Genomic DNA, 9435 nt, shown 5'->3' with positions numbered 1-9435 from the left:
GATTATCAAAGAATTTGGCAAGTTTTTGTTGCTAAATTCGTTGCCAATTTTGCAACAAATTTATTATTCGTTGCAAACTTAGGAACAAAAATGGCAACAAAAAAATTTTTGTCACCGAATTTGTCCCCAAATTCGTTGCAATATTAGGGACAAACTTGGCAACAAAATATAATTTGTCACCGAATTCGTCCCCAAATTTGTTGCAAAAATAGAGACAAATTTAGCGGAAAATTTATGTGAATTCGTCCCCAAATTCGTTCCTAAGTTTGCAACAAAAATAATTTTCGTTGCCAATTTGTATATTTTTTTGCAACGAATTTGGGGACAAAAATTTTATTCGTCCCCAAATTCATTCCCAAATTTGCAACAATCCATAATTCGTTCCAAAAGTTGGCATCAACCATTTTGGGAAGAAAAAATTTTCATCCCAATTTTTGTCCCTAAAATTTTTGCAACGAATTTTTTTTTAAAATTCGTCCCCAATTTTGTCCCAAAATGTCTTATTTTTTGTAGTGGTATAGATTGTGTTTGTATCGACATCGTTAGTGATGGTTTATATGAATATGGAAATTGTAAACAGGATACATTTTGAATACAAAAAATTTCTTACAAATGTTTTTATTATTTACCAACAGAATCATAGTTTCATCGGTAATGTTCGACAGAAATCTGAATTCCATCAATGAATATTGATACGGAATTACGATATATTTCCGATAGAACTTAATTTTTAATCGAGGACCACCAAAGGAATCAAAGGTTCCATCGGAAATCACCGACGGAATCATTGGTTCCATTGATGATTGCCAATGGAATCCATGTATTCCATCAATGATTGCCGACAAAACCAATGATTCCATCGGTGATATCCGATGGAACTAATGATTCCGTCGACAAACACCAATAGAATATATGGATTATGTCGGTATTATTCGTAATGAAATCATATTTTTCGATCGCAAACTACATGAAAGTCACTATTCTGTCAGTAATTTAAACTATGAAATTTAAATTCGATGGTAAAATAAATATACCTTTCATCGGCAATTACCGATAAAATTTGTATTCTGTTGGTAATAATCATCTATGACCTAATATCTTACGCAATCTTTAGATTCAAATACTGGCATAATGATGACGGAATTGATTCAAATACCGACAGAATACTGACAGAGTATTTTGTCATTAGCCGCGGATTTTTCAAGTGAATGCACATTAATTTAAATTTATCTGCTAGTAATTTCAATTACAACAGTATCAATTAATGTTATAATTAATTAATTAATTAATTCTCAATAGTTAATTGATTTATTTTGTAGTAAATTTAATTCTCATATTTTTTTTTCACCGTTTAAATTATTTCGCATGATGACTGACATTAACACATACTCAAATTAACACTTTTATATTCGTATCGATGAATCTAACTCATATGCAAGTTCATATTTTTCATCTAATTATAACATGTCAACCCCTAGATATTAAAAATATTTTTATTCATTCAAAAAATTAATTTATAACGATGTACTCTATTTCGTTCATGTCCATATTTGATTTATTAATTATGGAAATCAAATTTTCAACAAATACAACATGTCTTTGGACTTGGATCTTAGCCTATTTATTTTTAATATTTTACTTTTGGTCCCTTGTAAAATAAAATAAGTCTTTACGCTTGGAAGCTCATAATTAATATATGAAATATTTAAAAACTTAATAATTTAATAAGCTTGATTTGATATTGTTAATTGTAGCAAACAGTAATTATACTCATCCCATATACCTTTTATATTCCATTCTTAGGTTACGTAAAGAGAGCTAAATTATAAAATTAGTTTATAGTTTACCGTCAAGTAATTAGGAAGGTGAGTTATTTTATATTATTAATGAATAATAAAATAAATAGTGATGTTGTACAATTAAATTGATAAAACTAAATCTTATTTATTTAATAGTTTTTGATCAAAATATTTAAAAGAATTATCTCAAATCAAAATATTCAAAAGAATTATCTCACAAAAACAACTACTTTTTAAAATTGTTTCATAGGCCACACAAAAATATTGCATGATTAGTACATATTCATGCATTTGAGAAAAATCGAGTGAGTGTTATTCATCCCCTTTTAGCATCATAGTTGATCCTACGCCCTAACGTCTTGAATGTCTAAAGAGATCAAAGAAAGATAGTATGAGACATTTAAGGGACCATATAGGAAGAGGAACACGAATGTGATTCTAAAGCATTTTTAAAGTAATGACCTAGTATGACGTGATTAACAGTTAAATTGCTCGAGGTCCATAAGGATCGAAGAAGGTTGTTTGATGTAGGCAGAGGGGAATATATAGAATGAGGAGCTTTAAGCCACCAATTAAGGAAGACAATAGTTGAAGGCAAAATATGTAGAAAGAGGCATAAAGGATAGCATGTTGAGGAGCCAAGGGCTCGGGTGTATCCAAGGGATTTATGACTTCATAGTAGATGGACTAGAGTGAAGTCAAGCTGCAAAAGGTACGATTGTGGTGAGTTGAATATTGAGTGACTGGTATCCATAGAGACTAAGGGTATAATTCAATATGGACAGACTCAACCTTAGAAGCGATTGCAATTAAGGTTATCAGTCAACTAGTAACGGAGATCATGTGGTTAGGAAACTCAATACCCTAAAATGATTTATAATTTAGGGTTTATCAATTGACTAATGATGACAGTGAATTGAGTCTAAGGAGTCATCAAAAAGAATGATTCTATTTGTGGCTGAGTCGAATGGACAATCTAATAATGAGTGAATAGTTAAATGCTTGCTAACGTGAAAATCAGAAAGGAGCCTTTGCTATATGATATTGGTCAAATCATGAGAACCAACGACTAATTGATGAAAGACTATCCGACTATCAGCAATAAACAACAAATTAAAAGATATTCGAGGATTGATAGCCATAAAAGGAGTCTTATTGAAGGTTTCAAGACATGGGAAAATAAGGTTGGTTAAATCTTATTAGAGCTTATCCCATATTCTAAAGCTTTTATTGGAATTTCATTATTCTCTTATGATTGTAAGAGATTTCTCCATCTTCGATAATTGACTAAGAAGAAAAATATTAGTGGTGCTTTTCAAAAGTGATCGACCAACGGGTTGGATCATAAGACGTGGAATATAGGAGCTTGCAGACTATCAAACGCATTAAATGAATGTGTGTGATTGGTGAGTGTGATCTCTTATTTATATTTATTATCATTGCATGCTAATATCATGTTGTAACCTTGCTAACAATAGCAAGATTATTTGAGAATCACACTTGCAAGTTAATGATCGCTATCCACCCTCTAGCTCATTCATTCGATCCTATCAATATCAAACATTGAGTCCTTCATAACATATTAGGACTTCAACCCACCAAGAGCTCACTAACTGAGACTTCTTGCCAAGTATCTAGGAGATCAACCTGCTAGGATCTCGCTCTCCAGACTTCGTGACTTGCTGGGAGTTCAATCTTCAAGACTTGGCTTCAAAATGCCCATTATACTTGGTCTTCCTTGACTTGGCAAGAGCCCACTCTATGGGACATTATGTTTGACAAGACCTCACCTCTTGAACTGTCACCTACCATGAGCTTACTTTCCAGGATTTTATGCCTGCCAAGATTTAATCTCTTGAACTTCTACCTGCCGAACTAGCTAAACAACGCATGCATTTACTACCAAGTTTCTGCACCTAGACATAAATTATAGTATACTATATCAATTATGTTCAACATATTAGTTTTGTCTAACAAATTTATTCTTGTCTAACTTATATATGGCAATGGTTTTGTCAACCACATCAAAACTAACCCAACTCAATCCCCCTTTAAGATACCAAGAGGTTGATTGCAAATACAATCTTCCTAATCAAACCAACGTAACACTTTTGTTCCTTAGTTGAAGATCTCTCTACAATCCAAACTAGGCAGTCCTCTACATAGTTAATCCATATCCTCCTCTAGTTGATGTTAGCCAAATCATGTGAAGATGATAAGATTATATTCACACTTGACTTTGACAACTCACTTTTTTTGGTCTTTTTATTTATTTATTTATTTATTTTTCAACACTCCATGTCCTCGAAATTTTGCACCCAAAAGTTGTGCTCCCAAATCTCTAAGACTTTTGTCTACATGTCAAAAAGCTTTGGTTTCACGACTGTAAATGCATAAAAGGCATCACATCCATGACTTTCTTTTGCTTGCTCAAAAGCCTCAATTTTGAGACACCACCAATTGCCCAAAAGCCTCACCTTTTCGACTTTGGTTCATCAAATATCTCATATCAACCTTTAGGACTTTTGATTCATCAAATATCTCATATTATCTTTTGCCAATATCGATTAAATTCTATTACAATCTGCTAAGTCCTTGTAAATATCAATGCACCAGTTATAGGACGGAGCTAAAGGAGTGGGTAACGGACAACATAAACAGACTATAGTTAGACATAAAGGCAAATCAAACTTAGACCCTTATATGGACATCAAAATATATCCCTCAAATCCAACCACTCTAGCTAGGGTTGATTGCACTAATAAATAATATAGTTGAAGCAAGAGTTGAGCCCTTTTCTTTAAGACGTACAATATCATGCATACCATTCAGGTGGTTATAGTTTATAGGCAATTGTCTCCTTAAAATATAATGATTTTTACTTAAAATAGTAACATTTTAAATTTCGAGTCTTGGTATACTTTAAAGCTTTGGAATTCTTAGAAATTAAGAAGAAGAGAAGAACTCACGAGGAGATTTTACTGCTTGAGTTAGGATCAGTTGAACAATGGAGCCAGGTGAAAATCAATATCTCTCTCTCTATATATATGATCCCGTCCGGAATCTGAGTTGGACGGAGGTCTGTTGTGTTGTCGTCGACGTTGACGGGAATCATCGAGATGCGTTGCTGACGCTGTACTTCGTGCGAGGACTACCGCGGGGGGATGACGGAAGGTGATGACTAGGATAACGAGGTGGAGATCTCTTGCGCACACTCAGATAAGCACCTAGATCGTTAGAGACCAAAAACCAGGAAAAAAGTTTATCTGGTCCTCTGACGCTTAAGTCAGGTACTTTTTCCCCATAAGCACAGTGAAAAGACGAAAAGTAAAAGATGAATGTGAAGAGATGAGTGAGCGTCCTGCGTAGGGAAAAAGCCTTCCTTTTTATATGGCAGTGGGTACTTCTGGGGTTTGATGAGTGTTAGAGAATGTCGAGTGTCAGTCTTTGTCTGGCGGTGAATGACACATGGCATCTTCCTATAGGCCTGAGGAGGGATCGGTGGGCAATGAGCCATAGACCGTTAGCATATTCCCTGACATGCGGCGATTATTCTCTGACAGGTTGTTACGATTCCCTAACTGGATTGTCGTGTAGTGCGTGCCCCCCAGACGCGTTAACCCTGGACTAGGTCCCCTTACCTGCAAACCTTGACCTGTAGACACAGACCTGCATTCCCTAGCCTGTGTTTATTGCCCCGTAGATCCAGATCTGTATGTCTAGCTCTGTATTTGCCATTCGGTAAATCCCAGTAACTCCAGACTTGCGCTTACTGCCCTGCCAAACGAGGCCCTCGTTGGTCGTTCCTTACGTCTCTTCCTGAATGCCCGGCCCTGCTCCGTCTTTTATCTTGTACGTTCTGAACCGTACGTCCTGGTCCACATATCTTGTTTTGCATTTCTTATCCCATAAGTCTAGATCTGTAAGCCTTAGTCCGCTCATCCTGACCTGTACGTCCTGGTCCGCATATCTTGTTCTGCATAACTCATCTTGTAAGTCCTGACCTATAAGTCTTAGTCCGTCCATCCTGACATGTACGTCCTGGTCCACATATCCTATTCTGCATGACTCATCTTGTAAGTCCTGACCTGTAAGTCTTAGTCCGTCTATCATGACCTGTACGTTCTAGTCCGCATATCCTGTTCTGCATGACTCATCTTGTAAGTCTTGACCTGTAAGCCTTAGTCCGCCTATCCTGACCTGTACGTCCTGGTCCGCATATCCTGTTCTGCATATCTTATCCTGTAAGTCCAGACCAGCAAGCCTTAGTCCGCCTGTCCTACCCTGTACGTCCTGGTCCGCATATCCTGTTCTGCATATCTTATCCTGTAAGTCCAGACTAGTAAGTCTTAGTCCGTCTGTCCTGCCCTGTACGTCTTGGTCTGCATATCCTGTTCTTCTGAGTTCCTACTCATCCTGTAGGCCCAACCCCTAAATGCCACATAGGCCCGTCCTTGACCGCCATGTAATCTTAATTTTTGACCACCACATAAGCTGGACCTTTGAGCTCCACGTAGGCTTGACTTCTGTTGACAGCCACGTAGGCTTGACTTCTGATCTCCACGTGGGCTTAACTTCTGACCTCCACGTGGGCTTGACTTCTGACCACGTCGACTATCCGCCCCTGCCATCATGCACCGTCCATCATGCACTGTATCTATATATATAAAGTATCAAACTTCCTTTGATTAATTCAAAAGATAGACGTAACTTGCCTATCGAGAAAATTTAAAATACAATTTATACATACTAAATGCAACATCTAAAATATTCATCCATATTAAAATTTAAATATTTATTTTTACAAGTATTTTACTACTAGGCTATATATTAGGAAATAATTATTATTAATAAATACTTATTTGTTTTCTAATTATTGAAGAATAATTATTATTAAGAAATACTTATTTGTTTTATAGTATTTTATATGTTTTCCTATTTTTAACTTTGTAATGGTATTTATATATCACATATTATCATTAATAAAGTATATGAATTTTATCGTCAACATGGTATTAGAGCGCTAAATTTAACAGTAATTTTTTTCTTTTCTCTATAATCCACCAGTCGCCTTCTACAAAGGTTGTAGCCGACGACATCACTCGCCGGCTATTTCTCACAAATATTCCTGATTCACCTTCTGCTCTTGTGGTTCTCAAGTACTCTGCCTATCACTTGCAGTTCACGTCTCTTTTATTCGGATATGAGTTACTGGATTTTATTGATGACTCACATCCCTACCCCCCCTGCGCAGATAACTCCTACAGACGTCACACTCTCTCAGGCGAATCCTGATCATATTCTCTAGCTCTGTCAGGATCAACTTCTCCTCAACGTTATTATAGGTTCGATGTCTCCTACTCTTGTGCAGTTTATTTCTTCATCAACTTCATCTAGAGATGCATGGCAGACGCTGGAGAGAACATATGCTACTCCCTCACGTGGCAGGATTATAACTCATTATCAAAATCTTGCCAGCCCTCAACAGGGTAACAGATTTATCACTGATTATATGCAGGACATCAAAAAAAATATTGACGCTCTTGCACTTATGAATGTCAAAGTTGATTTTGATGAGCTCTCCATTCATATCCTGAATGGTCTTAGTCAAGATTATTGTAATATCTCATATGCTCGGTAAGTTCGTGACGTCTCTATTACCTTTGATGAGCTATTCGAGTAACTCCTCAGCTATGAAGCCCAATTAAAAGTCTCAACACCATCTCCATCTTTGACGCCAATGACTACTCTTGTGGCTCCAGTAGGGAATTCTCGTAATCGATATTCAAACTATCACGGTGGTCGCCAGTAGGTTCCGTCAATGTTCCATCAGCCACGCCTATAAACTCCTGGGCTGTCTGTGTGTCCTCCTGCACATCCAATGTGTCCGGTCCCAATCGTTATCTTGGGCGCTGTCAGATCTGTAGTGTTCAAGGTCACTTTGCTCGCCAGTGTGGTCATATGATTGCCTCGATACTTGCTCTGCTTCCGCTGACTCCTCCGCGTGCTCCACGTCCAGCGTATAGTGCACCGTTTGCGCACATTGTTGTTCATTTTACACCTTTGTCTGATTATCGGGAATGGGAGGTCGACTCTGGCGCATCTCATCATGTCACCACTGATCTCACTACTCTCTTGTTACATGAGCCTTACTCTGGGAATGATAGCGTCGTCATTGATGATGGTTCTAGACTACGCATTACACACACTGGTTCTTTCTCTTTCTCCACTCCATCTTTCCCTTTAGTTTTCTCTAATATTTTATTTGTGTCATCTATGTCAAAAAATTTGATTTCTTTCGCTGTACTTTGTGCTACTAATCCTATTACATTTATTTTCTTTGATTCTTATTTTCAGGTGTTGGATCGTCGTATGGGAGCGATACTAGTCAGCGGGGTTCATAGAGATGGTGTCTTTTACTAGCCAAAATTTGTGTCTCCGCTATCATCCCCTTCCGCCTTTTCTATGTCTATCTCGTCATCTATTTCCTTATGGCATAATCGTTTAGGTCATTCATCATAAGATGTTTTGCAATGTTTTGTGTTACTCTTGGGGTCTTTCATTTCCTGTGGATACTTTATCTAATTTTTCATACACTTCGTGCAATATTAATAAGAGTCATAAATTGCCTTTTCATAAATCTAGTATTTCGTCTCGTGCTCCTTTGGATATTATCTTTTCTGATGTTTGGGCATCTCCTATATCATCATTTGATGGACTCAAGTATCATGTTATCTTTGTTGATCATTTTAAAAAGTATATATGACTTTATCTCTTACGCAAAAAAATTGGATGTATACTTTATCTTTATTGCATCAAAACTCTTGTTGAAAATCGATTCTCGATGATTATCAAAACACTCTTCATTGACAATGGAGGTGAATTCTTAGTTCTTCGCTCCTTTCTTACTACTCATGGTATCAGTCACCTTACCATTTCTCCACACACTCCTGAATACAATGGATACTCTGGACGTTATCATCGTCATATTATCGAAACAGGTCTTACTTTATTGCACAAAGCGTCTATTCCACTCACTTTATGGTTTTATGCCTTTGCTGCAATAGTCTATTTGATTAATCACATGTCTAAGGTCGGTCTTTCCCACATGTCCTCTTTTGAAAAATTATTCATCATCGTTCTTGATCTTTTTAAGCTTTGAGTTTTCGGGTGTCTATGCTTTCCGTGGCTACGCCCCTACTTTCACCACAAGTTTGATCCCAAGTAACCTCTTGTGTCTTCCTTAGCTATTCTCTCACTTAGAGTGTCTTCCCGTGCTATAATGTTACTCTTAAAAAAGTTTTTGTATCTCATCATGTTAAGTTTGTAGAGCATGTTTTTCCATTTGTCCACCATCTCCTTGGATTCCACAGTAATAAACATTGATTCTGAGCTCTCTGCTGCACAAATCCTCTCGTGGGACTCTCCAACACCGGTTCTGCAACCTGCCACTAGCTGTAGCCGCCCGCAACTAACTTCTTCACCGTTGTCATCACCGCTGCCATCACTGCCTCTTGTTATCGGGCCGCCCACGCTGCCTGGTGGCTACCGACCCTCTACCCCACCGCCTCTCTATTCCCCTCTTGCTTCTCAAAACCAACATCCCATTCAAAAAATACCATCTATAAACCCAATC

This window comes from Zingiber officinale, chromosome 2A (assembly GCF_018446385.1).
Source record: "Zingiber officinale cultivar Zhangliang chromosome 2A, Zo_v1.1, whole genome shotgun sequence".
NCBI lineage: Eukaryota > Viridiplantae > Streptophyta > Magnoliopsida > Zingiberales > Zingiberaceae > Zingiber > Zingiber officinale.
This window is presented reverse-complemented; position numbering follows the sequence as displayed.